The sequence below is a fragment of the Hypanus sabinus genome (genome assembly GCF_030144855.1).
Source record: "Hypanus sabinus isolate sHypSab1 chromosome 1 unlocalized genomic scaffold, sHypSab1.hap1 SUPER_1_unloc_12, whole genome shotgun sequence".
Taxonomy (NCBI): Eukaryota; Metazoa; Chordata; class Chondrichthyes; order Myliobatiformes; family Dasyatidae; genus Hypanus; species Hypanus sabinus.
In genome coordinates this window covers 324,362-337,910 of record NW_026778906.1, presented here as the reverse complement: position 1 = coordinate 337,910, position 13,549 = coordinate 324,362, and positions in this window count along the sequence as shown.

Sequence of the window (13,549 nt, the reverse complement as noted above, 5' to 3'; positions counted from 1 at the left end):
GTGCGAGAGAATGTGGTGAAAGAATGCACACGAGTGTGTGAGAGAATGGGGTGAAAAATGCACACATGTGTGAGAGAGACTGGGGGTGAAAGAATGCACACGTGAGTGAGTGAATGTGGGTGAAAGAATGCACACGTGAGTGAGTGAATGTGGGTGAAAGAATGCACACGTGTGTGAGAGGGACAGGGGTGAAAGAATGCACACGTGTGTGAGAGAATGGGGTGAAAGAATGCACACGAGTGTGTGAGAGAATGGGGTGAAAGAATGCAGACGAGTGTGTGAGAGAATGGGGTGAAAGAATGCACACGAGTGTGTGAGAGAATGGGGTGAAAGAATGCACACGAGTGTGTGACAGAATGGTGGTGAAAGAATGCACAGGTGTGTGAGAGAATGGGGTGAAAGAATGCAGACGAGTGTGTGAGAGAGTCTGGAGCTGAAAGAATGCACACCTGTGTGAGGGAATGGGGTGAAAGAATGCACTCGTGTGTGAGAGAATGTGGGTGAAAGAACGCAAACGTGTGTGAGAGAATGGGGTGAATGAATGCTCAGGTGTGTGAGAGAATGGGGTGAAAGAATGCACACAAGTGTGAGAGAATGGGGGTGAAAGAATGCAGACGTGTGTGAGAGGGACCTGGGTGAAAGAATGCACACGTGTGTGTGACAGAATGGGTGAAAGAATGCACACGAACATGAGAGAATGTGGGTGAAAGAATGCACACGTGTGTGAGAGGGACTGGGGTGAAAGAATGCACACGTGAGTGAGTGAATGTGGGTGAAAGAATGCACACGTGTGTGAGAGGGACAGGGGTGAAAGAATGCACACGTGTGTGAGAGAATGTGGGTGAAAGAATGCACACGTGTGTGAGAGGGACTGGGGTGAAAGAATGCACACCTGAGTGAGTGAATGTGGGTGAAAGAATGCACACGTGTGTGAGAGGGACAGGGGTGAAAGAATGCACACGTGTGTGAGAGAATGGGGTGAAAGAATGCACACGAGTGTGTGAGAGAATGGGGTGAAAGAATGCAGACGAGTGTGTGAGAGAATGGGGTGAAAGAATGCACACGAGTGTGTGAGAGAATGGGGTGAAAGAATGCACACGAGTGTGTGACAGAATGGTGGTGAAAGAATGCACAGGTGTGTGAGAGAATGGGGTGAAAGAATGCAGACGAGTGTGTGAGAGAGTCTGGAGCTGAAAGAATGCACACCTGTGTGAGGGAATGGGGTGAAAGAATGCACTCGTGTGTGAGAGAATGTGGGTGAAAGAACGCAAACGTGTGTGTGACAGAATGGGTGAAAGAATGCACACGAACATGAGAGAATGTGGGTGAAAGAATGCACACGTGTGTGAGAGGGACTGGGGTGAAAGAATGCACATGTGTGAGAGAGACTGGGGGTGAACGATTGCACTCGTGAGTGAGAGAATGTGGGTAAAAGAATGCACACGTGTGTGAGAGAATGGGGTGAAAGAATGGACAAGTGTGTGAGAGAATCGGTGTGAAAGAATGCACAAGTGTGTGAGGGAATGGGGTGAAAGAATGCACACGAGTGTGTGAGAGAATGGGGTGAAAGAATGCACATGAGTGTGTGAGAGAATGGGGGTGAAAGAAAGCACAAGTGTGTGAGGGAATGGGGTGAAAGAATGCACACGAGTGTGTGAGAGAATGGGGTGAAAGAATGCACATGAGTGTGTGAGAGAATGGGGGTGAAAGAAAGCACACGTGCGTGAGAGGGACTGGGGTGACAGAATGCACACATGCGTGAGAGAATGGGGTAAAAGAATGCACACGAGTGTGTGAGTGAATGGGGTGAAAGAATGCACACGATTGTGTGAGAGAATGGGGTGAAAGAATGCACAGATGTGTGAGAGAGACTGGGGGTGAAAGAATGCACACGTGAGTGAGAGAATGTGGGTGAAAGAAAGCACACGTGTGTGAGAGGGACTGGGGTGACAGAATGCACACGTGCATGAGAGAATGGGGTGAAAGAATGCACACGAGTGTGTGAGAGAATGGGGTGAAAGAATGCACAGATGTGTGAGAGAGACTGGGGGTGAAAGAATGCACACGTGAGTGAGTAAATGTGGGTGAAAGAATGCACAAGTGTGTGAGAGGGACAGGGGTGAAAGAAGGCACACGCGTGTGAGAGAATGGGGTGAAAGAATGCGCACGAGTGTGTGAGAGAATGGGGTGAAGAAATGCACACGAGTGTGTGAGAGAATGGGGTGAAAGAATGCACACGAGCGTGTGACAGAATGGTGGTGAAAGAATGCACAGGTGTGTGAGAGAATGGGGTGAAAGAATGCACACATGTGTGAGAGAGTCTGAGGGTGAAAGAATGCACACGTGTGTGAGGGAATGGGGTGAAGGAATGCACTCGTGTGTGAGAGAATGTGGGTGAAAGAACGCAAACGTGTGTGAGAGAATTGGGTGAATGAATGCTCAGGTGTGTGAGAGAATGGGGTGAAAGAATGCACACAAGTGTGAGAGAATGGGGGTGAATGAACGCACAGGTGTGTGCGAGAATGGGGTGAAAGAATGCACACATGTGTGAGAGAGACTGGGGTTGAAAGAATGCACACATGTGTGAGAGAATGGTTGAGAAAGAATGCACACCTGTGGGAGAGAGTCTGGGGGTGAAAGAATGCACACGTGATTGAGAGAATGTGGGTGAAAGAATGCAAACGTGTGTGAGAGAATTGGTTGAATGAATGCTCAGGTGTCTGAGAGAATGGGGTGAAAGAATGCACATGAGTGTGAGAGAATGGGTGTGAAAGAATGTACACGAGTGTGAGAGTGAATGGGGTGAAAGAATGCACACGTGTCTGAGAGGGACTGGGGTGAAAGAATGCACACGTGTGTGTGAGAGAATGGGTGAAAGAATGCACACGTGTGTGAGGGAATGGGGTGAAAGAATGCACACGAGTGTGAGAAAGTCTGGGGGTGAAAGAATGCGAACTTGTGTGAGAGAATTGGGTGAATGAATGCTCAGGTGTGTGAGAGAATGGGGTGAAAGAATGCACAGGAGTTTTAGAGAATGAGGTGAAAGAATGCACACATGTGTGAGAGAGACTGGGGTTGAAAGAATGCACAAGTGTGTGAGGGAACGGGTGAAAGAATACACACTTGCGCGAGAGAATGGGGGTGAAAGAATACACACTTGTGTGAGAGAATGGGTGAAAGAATGCACACATGTGTGTGAGAAAATGGGGGTGGAAGAATGCAAACGTGTGTGAGAGGGACTGGGGTGAAAGAATGCACACGTGTGTGTGAGAGAATGGGTGAAAGAATGCACACGAGTGTGTGAGAGAATGGGGTGAAAGAATGCACACGAGTGTGTGAGAGAATGGGGTGAAAGAATGCACAGATGTGTGAGAGAGACTGGGCTTGAAAGAATACACACGTGAGTGAGAGAATGTGGGAGAATGAATGTACACGTGTGCGAGAGAATGTGGTGAAAGAATGCACACATGTGTGAGAGAGACTGGGGGTGAAAGAATGCACACGTGAGTGAGTGAATGTGGGTGAAAGAATGCACACGTATGTGAGAGGGACAGGGGTGAAAGAATGCACACGTGTGTGAGAGAATGGGGTGAAAGAATGCACACGAGTGTGTGAGAGAATGGGGTGAAAGAATGCAGACGAGTGTGTGAGAGAATGGGGTGAAAGAATGCACACGAGTGTGTGAGAGAATGGGGTGAAAGAATGCACACGAGTGTGTGACAGAATGGTGGTGAAAGAATGCACAGGTGTGTGAGAGAATGGGGTGAAAGAATGCACACTTGTGTGAGAGAGTCTGGAGCTGAAAGAATGCACACCTGTGTGAGGGAATGGGGTGAAAGAATGCACACAAGTGTGAGAGAATGGGGGTGAATGAACGCACAGGTGTGTGCGAGAATGGGGTGAAAGAATGCACACATGTGTGAGAGAGACTGGGGTTGAAAGAATGCACACATGTGTGAGAGAATGGTTGAGAAAGAATGCACACCTGTGGGAGAGAGTCTGGGGGTGAAAGAATGCACACGTGATTGAGAGAATGTGGGTGAAAGAATGCAAACGTGTGTGAGAGAATTGGTTGAATGAATGCTCAGGTGTCTGAGAGAATGGGGTGAAAGAATGCACATGAGTGTGAGAGAATGGGTGTGAAAGAATGTACACGAGTGTGAGAGTGAATGGGGTGAAAGAATGCACACGTGTCTGAGAGGGACTGGGGTGAAAGAATGCACACGTGTGTGTGAGAGAATGGGTGAAAGTATGCACACGTGTGTGAGGGAATGGGGTGAAAGAATGCACACGAGTGTGAGAAAGTCTGGGGGTGAAAGAATGCGAACTTGTGTGAGAGAATTGGGTGAATGAATGCTCAGGTGTGTGAGAGAATGGGGTGAAAGAATGCACAGGAGTTTTAGAGAATGAGGTGAAAGAATGCACACATGTGTGAGAGAGACTGGGGTTGAAAGAATGCACAAGTGTGTGAGGGAACGGGTGAAAGAATACACACTTGCGCGAGAGAATGGGGGTGAAAGAATACACACTTGTGTGAGAGAATGGGTGAAAGAATGCACACATGTGTGTGAGAAAATGGGGGTGGAAGAATGCAAACGTGTGTGAGAGGGACTGGGGTGAAAGAATGCACACGTGTGTGTGAGAGAATGGGTGAAAGAATGCACACGAGTGTGTGAGAGAATGGGGTGAAAGAATGCACACGAGTGTGTGAGAGAATGGGGTGAAAGAATGCACAGATGTGTGAGAGAGACTGGGCTTGAAAGAATACACACGTGAGTGAGAGAATGTGGGAGAATGAATGTACACGTGTGCGAGAGAATGTGGTGAAAGAATGCACACGAGTGTGTGAGAGAATGGGGTGAAAAATGCACACATGTGTGAGAGAGACTGGGGGTGAAAGAATGCACACGTGAGTGAGTGAATGTGGGTGAAAGAATGCACACGTATGTGAGAGGGACAGGGGTGAAAGAATGCACACGTGTGTGAGAGAATGGGGTGAAAGAATGCACACGAGTGTGTGAGAGAATGGGGTGAAAGAATGCAGACGAGTGTGTGAGAGAATGGGGTGAAAGAATGCACACGAGTGTGTGAGAGAATGGGGTGAAAGAATGCACACGAGTGTGTGACAGAATGGTGGTGAAAGAATGCACAGGTGTGTGAGAGAATGGGGTGAAAGAATGCACACTTGTGTGAGAGAGTCTGGAGCTGAAAGAATGCACACCTGTGTGAGGGAATGGGGTGAAAGAATGCACTCGTGTGTGAGAGAATGTGGGTGAAAGAACGCAAACGTGTGTGAGAGAATTGGGTGAATGAATGTACACGTGTGCGAGAGAATGTGGTGAAAGAATGCACACGAGTGTGTGAGAGAATGGGGTGAAAAATGCACACATGTGTGAGAGAGACTGGGTGTGAAAGAATGCACACGTGAGTGAGTGAATGTGGGTGAAAGAATGCACACGTATGTGAGAGGGACAGGGGTGAAAGAATGCACACGTGTGTGAGAGAATGGGGTGAAAGAATGCACACGAGTGTGTGAGAGAATGGGGTGAAAGAATGCAGACGAGTGTGTGAGAGAATGGGGTGAAAGAATGCACACGAGTGTGTGCGAGAATGGGGTGAAAGAATGCACACGAGTGTGTGAGAGAATGGGGTGAAAGAATGCACAGATGTGTGAGAGAGACTGGGCTTGAAAGAATACACACGTGAGTGAGAGAATGTGGGAGAATGAATGTACACGTGTGCGAGAGAATGTGGTGAAAGAATGCACACGAGTGTGTGAGAGAATGGGGTGAAAAATGCACACATGTGTGAGAGAGACTGGGGGTGAAAGAATGCACACGTGAGTGAGTGAATGTGGGTGAAAGAATGCACACGTGAGTGAGTGAATGTGGGTGAAAGAATGCACACGTGTGTGAGAGGGACAGGGGTGAAAGAATGCACACGTGTGTGAGAGAATGGGGTGAAAGAATGCACACGAGTGTGTGAGAGAATGGGGTGAAAGAATGCAGACGAGTGTGTGAGAGAATGGGGTGAAAGAATGCACACGAGTGTGTGAGAGAATGGGGTGAAAGAATGCACACGAGTGTGTGACAGAATGGTGGTGAAAGAATGCACAGGTGTGTGAGAGAATGGGGTGAAAGAATGCAGACGAGTGTGTGAGAGAGTCTGGAGCTGAAAGAATGCACACCTGTGTGAGGGAATGGGGTGAAAGAATGCACTCGTGTGTGAGAGAATGTGGGTGAAAGAACGCAAACGTGTGTGAGAGAATGGGGTGAATGAATGCTCAGGTGTGTGAGAGAATGGGGTGAAAGAATGCACACAAGTGTGAGAGAATGGGGGTGAAAGAATGCAGACGTGTGTGAGAGGGACCTGGGTGAAAGAATGCACACGTGTGTGTGACAGAATGGGTGAAAGAATGCACACGAACATGAGAGAATGTGGGTGAAAGAATGCACACGTGTGTGAGAGGGACTGGGGTGAAAGAATGCACACGTGAGTGAGTGAATGTGGGTGAAAGAATGCACACGTGTGTGAGTGTGACAGGGGTGAAAGAATGCACACGTGTGTGAGAGAATGTGGGTGAAAGAATGCACACGTGTGTGAGAGGGACTGGGGTGAAAGAATGCACACCTGAGTGAGTGAATGTGGGTGAAAGAATGCACACGTGTGTGAGAGGGACAGGGGTGAAAGAATGCACACGTGTGTGAGAGAATGGGGTGAAAGAATGCACACGAGTGTGAGAGAATGGGGTGAAAGAATGCAGACGAGTGTGTGAGAGAGTCTGGAGCTGAAAGAATGCACACCTGTGTGAGGGAATGGGGTGAAAGAATGCACTCGTGTGTGAGAGAATGTGGGTGAAAGAACGCAAACGTGTGTGTGACAGAATGGGTGAAAGAATGCACACGAACATGAGAGAATGTGGGTGAAAGAATGCACACGTGTGTGAGAGGGACTGGGGTGAAAGAATGCACATGTGTGAGAGAGACTGGGGGTGAACGATTGCACTCGTGAGTGAGAGAATGTGGGTAAAAGAATGCACACGTGTGTGAGAGAATGGGGTGAAAGAATGGACAAGTGTGTGAGAGAATCGGTGTGAAAGAATGCACAAGTGTGTGAGGGAATGGGGTGAAAGAATGCACACGAGTGTGTGAGAGAATGGGGTGAAAGAATGCACATGAGTGTGTGAGAGAATGGGGGTGAAAGAAAGCACAAGTGTGTGAGGGAATGGGGTGAAAGAATGCACACGAGTGTGTGAGAGAATGGGGTGAAAGAATGCACATGAGTGTGTGAGAGAATGGGGGTGAAAGAAAGCACACGTGCGTGAGAGGGACTGGGGTGACAGAATGCACACATGCGTGAGAGAATGGGGTAAAAGAATGCACACGAGTGTGTGAGTGAATGGGGTGAAAGAATGCACACGATTGTGTGAGAGAATGGGGTGAAAGAATGCACAGATGTGTGAGAGAGACTGGGGGTGAAAGAATGCACACGTGAGTGAGAGAATGTGGGTGAAAGAAAGCACACGTGTGTGAGAGGGACTGGGGTGACAGAATGCACACGTGCATGAGAGAATGGGGTGAAAGAATGCACACGAGTGTGTGAGAGAATGGGGTGAAAGAATGCACAGATGTGTGAGAGAGACTGGGGGTGAAAGAATGCACACGTGAGTGAGTAAATGTGGGTGAAAGAATGCACAAGTGTGTGAGAGGGACAGGGGTGAAAGAAGGCACACGCGTGTGAGAGAATGGGGTGAAAGAATGCGCACGAGTGTGTGAGAGAATGGGGTGAAGAAATGCACACGAGTGTGTGAGAGAATGGGGTGAAAGAATGCACACGAGCGTGTGACAGAATGGTGGTGAAAGAATGCACAGGTGTGTGAGAGAATGGGGTGAAAGAATGCACACATGTGTGAGAGAGTCTGAGGGTGAAAGAATGCACACGTGTGTGAGGGAATGGGGTGAAGGAATGCACTCGTGTGTGAGAGAATGTGGGTGAAAGAACGCAAACGTGTGTGAGAGAATTGGGTGAATGAATGCTCAGGTGTGTGAGAGAATGGGGTGAAAGAATGCACACAAGTGTGAGAGAATGGGGGTGAATGAACGCACAGGTGTGTGCGAGAATGGGGTGAAAGAATGCACACATGTGTGAGAGAGACTGGGGTTGAAAGAATGCACACATGTGTGAGAGAATGGTTGAGAAAGAATGCACACCTGTGGGAGAGAATAGGGGTGAAAGAATGCACACGTGTGTGAGAGAATGGCGGTGAAAAATGCACCCGTGTGTGAGAGAAATGGGGGTGAAAGAATGCAGACGTGTGTGAGAGGGACCTGGGTGAAAGAATGCACACGTGTGTGTGACAGAATGGGTGAAAGTATGCACAAGAACGTGAGAGAATGTGGGTGAAAGAATGCACACGTGTGTGAGAGTGACTGGGGTGAAAGAATGCACATGTGTGAGAGAGACTGGGGGTGAACGAATGCACTCGTGAGTGAGAGAATGTGGGTGAAAGAATTCACACGTGTGTGAGAGAATGGGGTGAAAGAATGGAGAAGTGTGTGAGAGAATCGGTGTGAAAGAATGCACACGTGAGTGAGAGTATGTGGGTGAAAGAATGCACGTGTTTGAGAGAATCGGTGTGAAAGAATGTATACGAGTGTGAGAGAATGGGAGTGAAAGAATGCACACGTGTGAAGAGAATGGGGTGAAAGAATGCACACGTGTGTGAGAGGGACAGGGGTGAAATAAGGCACACGCGTGTGAGAGAATGGGGTGAAAGAATGCACACGAGTTTGTGAGAGAATGGGGTGAAGAAATGCACACGAGTGTGTGAGAGAATGGGGTGAAAGAATGCAGATGAGTGTGTGAGAGAATGGGGTGATAGAATGCACACGAGTGTGTGACAGAATGGTGGTGAAAGAATGCACAGGTGTGTGAGAGAATGGGGTGAAAGAATGCACACATTTGTGAGAGAGTCTGGGGGTGAAAGAATGCACACGTGTGTGAGGGAATGGGGTGAAAGAATGCACTCGTGTGTGAGAGAATGTGGGTGAAAGAACGCAAACGTGTGTGAGAGAATTGATGAATGAATGCTCAGGTGTGTGAGAGAATGGGGTGAAAGATTGCACACAAGTGTGAGAGAATGGGGGTGAATGAACGCACAGGTGTGTGAGAGAATGGGGTGAAAAAATGCACACATGTGTGAGAGAGACTAGGGGTGAATGAATGCACACGTGAGGGAGTGAATGTGGGTGAAAGAATGCACACGTGTGTGAGAGAGAATGGGGGTGAAAGAATGAACAGGAGTGTGAGAGAATGGGGTGAAAGAAAGCACACGTGTGTGAGAGGGACTGGGGTGACAGAATGCACACGTGCGTGAGAGAATGGGGTAAAAGAATGCACACGAGTGTGTGAGAGAATGGGGTGAAAGAATGCACAGATGTGTGAGAGAGACTGGGGGTGAAAGAATGCACACGTGAGTGAGTGAATGTGGGTGAAAGAATGCACACGTGTGTGAGAGGGACAGGGGTGAAAGAAGGCACACGCGTGTGAGAGAATGGGGTGAAAGAATGCACACGAGTGTGTGAGAGAATGGGGTGAAGAAATGCACACGAGTGTGTGAGAGAATGGGGTGAAAGAATGCAGATGAGTGTGTGAGAGAATGGGGTGAAAGAATGCACACGTGTGTGTGACAGAATGGTGGTGAAAGAATGCACAGGTGTGTGAGAGAATGGGGTGAAAGAATGCACACACGTGTGAGAGAGTCTGGGGGTGAAAGAATGCACACGTGTGTGAGGGAATGGGGTGAAGGAATGCACTCGTGTGTGAGAGAATGTGGGTGAAAGAACGCAAACGTGTGTGAGAGAATTGGGTGAATGAATGCTCAGGTGTGTGAGAGAATGGGGTGAAAGAATGCACACAAGTGTGAGAGAATGGGGGTGAATGAACGCACAGGTGTGTGAGAGAATGGGGTGAAAGAATGCACACATGTGTGAGAGAGACTGGGGTTGAAAGAATGCACACATGTGTGAGAGAATGGTTGAGAAAGAATGCACACCTGTGGGAGAGAATAGGGAAGAAAGAATGCACACGTTTGTGAGAGAATGGCGGTGAAAAATGCACCCGTGTGTGAGAGAAATGGAGGTGAAAGAATGCAGATGTGTGTGAGAGGGACCTGGGTGAAAGAATGCTCACGTGTGTGTGACAGAATGGGTGAACGAATGCACACGAACGTGAGAGAATGTGGGTGAAAGAATGCACACGTGTGTGAGAGAGAATGGGGGTGAAAGAATGAACAGGAGTGTGAGAGAATGGGGTGAAAGAAAGCACACGTGTGTGAGAGGGACTGGGGTGACAGAATGCACACGTGCGTGAGAGAATGGGGTAAAAGAATGCACACGAGTGTGTGAGAGAATGGGGTGAAAGAATGCACAGATGTGTGAGAGAGACTGGGGGTGAAAGAATGCACACGTGAGTAAGTGAATGTGGGTGAAAGAATGCACACGTTTGTGAGAGGGACAGGGGTGAAAGAAGGCACACGTGTGTGAGAGAATGGGGTGAAAGAATGCACACGAGTGTGTGAGAGAATGGGGTGAAGAAATGCATACGAGTGTGTGAGAGAATGGGGTGAAAGAATGCAGATGAGTGTGTGAGAGAATGGGGTGAAAGAATGCACACGTGTGTGTGACAGAATGGTGGTGAAAGAATGCACAGGTGTGTGAGAGAATGGGGTGAAAGAATGCACACATGTGTGAGAGAGTCTGGGGGTGAAAGAATGCACACGTGTGTGAGGGAATGGGGTGAAGGAATGCACTCGTGTGTGAGAGAATGTGGGTGAAAGAACGCAAACGTGTGTGAGAGAATTGGGTGAATGAATGCTCAGGTGTGTGAGAGAATGGGGTGAAAGAATGCACACAAGTGTGAGAGAATGGGGGTGAATGAACGCACAGGTGTGTGAGAGAATGGGGTGAAAGAATGCTCACATGTGTGAGAGAGATGGGGTTGAAAGAATGCACACATGTGTGAGAGAATGGTTGAGAAAGAATGCACACCTGTGGGAGAGAATAGGGGTGAAAGAATGCACACGTTTGTGAGAGAATGGCGGTGCAAAATGCACCCGTGTGTGAGAGAAATGTGGGTGAAAGAATGCAGATGTGTGTGAGAGGGACATGGGTGAAAGAATGCACACGTGTGTGTGACAGAATGGGTGAACGAAAGCACACGAACGTGAGAGAATGTGGGTGAAAGAATGCACACGTGTGTGAGAGTGACTGGGGTGAAAGAATGCACATGTGTGAGAGAGACTGGGGGTGAACGAATGCACTCGTGAGTGAGAGAATGTGGGTGAAAGAATGCACACGTGTGTGAGAGAATGGGGTGAAAGAATGGACAAGTGTGTGAGAGAATCGGTGTGAAAGAATGCACACGTGAGTGAGAGTATGTGGGTGAAAGAATGCACGTGTTTGAGAGAATCGGTGTGAAAGAATGTACACGAGTGTGAGAGAATGGGAGTGAAAGAATGCACACGTGTGAAGAGAATGGGGTGAAAGAATGCACACGTGTGTGAGAGGGACAGGGGTGAAATAAGGCACACGCGTGTGAGAGAATGGGGTGAAAGAATGCACACGAGTGTGTGAGAGAATGGGGTGAAGAAATGCACACGAGTGTGTGAGAGAATGGGGTGAAAGAATGCAGATGAGTGTGTGAGAGAATGGGGTGAAAGAATGCACACGAGTGTGTGACAGAATGGTGGTGAAAGAATGCACAGGTGTGTGAGAGAATTGGGTGAAAGAATGCACACATGTGTGAGAGAGTCTGGGGGTGAAAGAATGCACACGTGTGTGAGGGAATGGGGTGAAAGAATGCACTCGTGTGTGAGAGAATGTGGGTGAAAGAACGCAAACGTGTGTGAGAGAATTGGTGAATGAATGCTCAGGTGTGTGAGAGAATGGGGTGAAAGAATGCACACAAGTGTGAGAGAATGGGGGTGAATGAACGCACAGGTGTGTGAGAGAATGGGGTGAAAAAATGCACACATGTGTCAGAGAGACTGGGGGTGAATGAATGCACACGTGAGTGAGTGAATGTGGGTGAAAGAATGCACACGTGTGTGAGAGAGAATGGGGGTGAAAGAATGAACAGGAGTGTGAGAGAATGGGGTGAAAGAATGCACACGTGTGTGTGAGAGAATGGGGTGAAAGAATGCACACGAGTGTGTGAGAGAATGGGGTGAAGAAATGCACACGAGTGTGTGAGAGAATGGGGTGAAAGAATGCAGATGAGTGTGTGAGAGAATGGGGTGAAAGAATGCACACGAGTGTGTGACAGATTGGTGGTGAAAGAATGCACAGGTGTGTGAGAGAATGGGGTGAAAGAATGCACACATGTGTGAGAGAGTCTGGGGGTGAAAGAATGCACACGTGTGTGAGGGAATGGGGTGAAAGAATGCACTCGTGTGTGAGAGAATGTGGGTGAAAGAACGCAAACGTGTGTGAGAGAATTGGTGAATGAATGCTCAGGTGTGTGAGAGAATGGGGTGAAAGAATGCACACAAGTGTGAGAGAATGGGGGTGAATTAACGCACAGGTGTGTGAGAGAATGGGGTGAAAAAATGCACACATGTGTGAGAGAGACTGGGGGTGAATGAATGCACACGTGAGTGAGTGAATGTGGGTGAAAGAATGCACACGTGTGTGAGAGAGAATGGGGGTGAAAGAATGAACAGGAGTGTGAGAGAATGGGGTGAAAAAATGCACACGTGTGTGAGGGAACGGGGTGAAATAATGCACACGTGAGTGAGAGAATGTGGGTGAATGAATGCGCACGTGTGTGAGAGAATGGGGTGAAAGAATGCACACGAGTGTGTGAGAGAATGGGGTGAAAGAATGCACACGAGTGTCTGAGAGAATTGGGTGAAAGAATGCACACGAGTGTGTGAGAGAATGGGGTGAAGGAATGGACAAGTGTGTGAGAGAATCGGTGTGAAAGAATGCACACGTGAGTGAGAGTATGTGGGTGAAAGAATGAACAGGAGTGTCAGAGAATGGGGTGAAAGAATGCACACGTGTGTGAGAGGGACAGGGGTGAAAGAAGGCACACGCGTGTGAGAGAATGGGGTGAAAGAATGCACACGAGTGTGTGAGAGAATGGGGTGAAGAAATGCACACGAGTGTGTGAGAGAATGGGGTGAAAGAATGCAGATGAGTGTGTGAGAGAATGGGGTGAAAGAATGCACACGTGTGTGTGACAGAATGGTGGTGAAAGAATGCACAGGTGTGTGAGAGAATGGGGTGAAAGAATGCACACACGTGTGAGAGAGTCTGGGGGTGAAAGAATGCACACGTGTGTGAGGGAATGGGGTGAAGGAATGCACTCGTGTGTGAGAGAATGTGGGTGAAAGAACGCAAACGTGTGTGAGAGAATTGGGTGAATGAATGCTCAGGTGTGTGAGAGAATGGGGTGAAAGAATGCACACAAGTGTGAGAGAATGGGGGTGAATGAACGCACAGGTGTGTGAGAGAATGGGGTGAAAGAATGCACACATGTGTGAGAG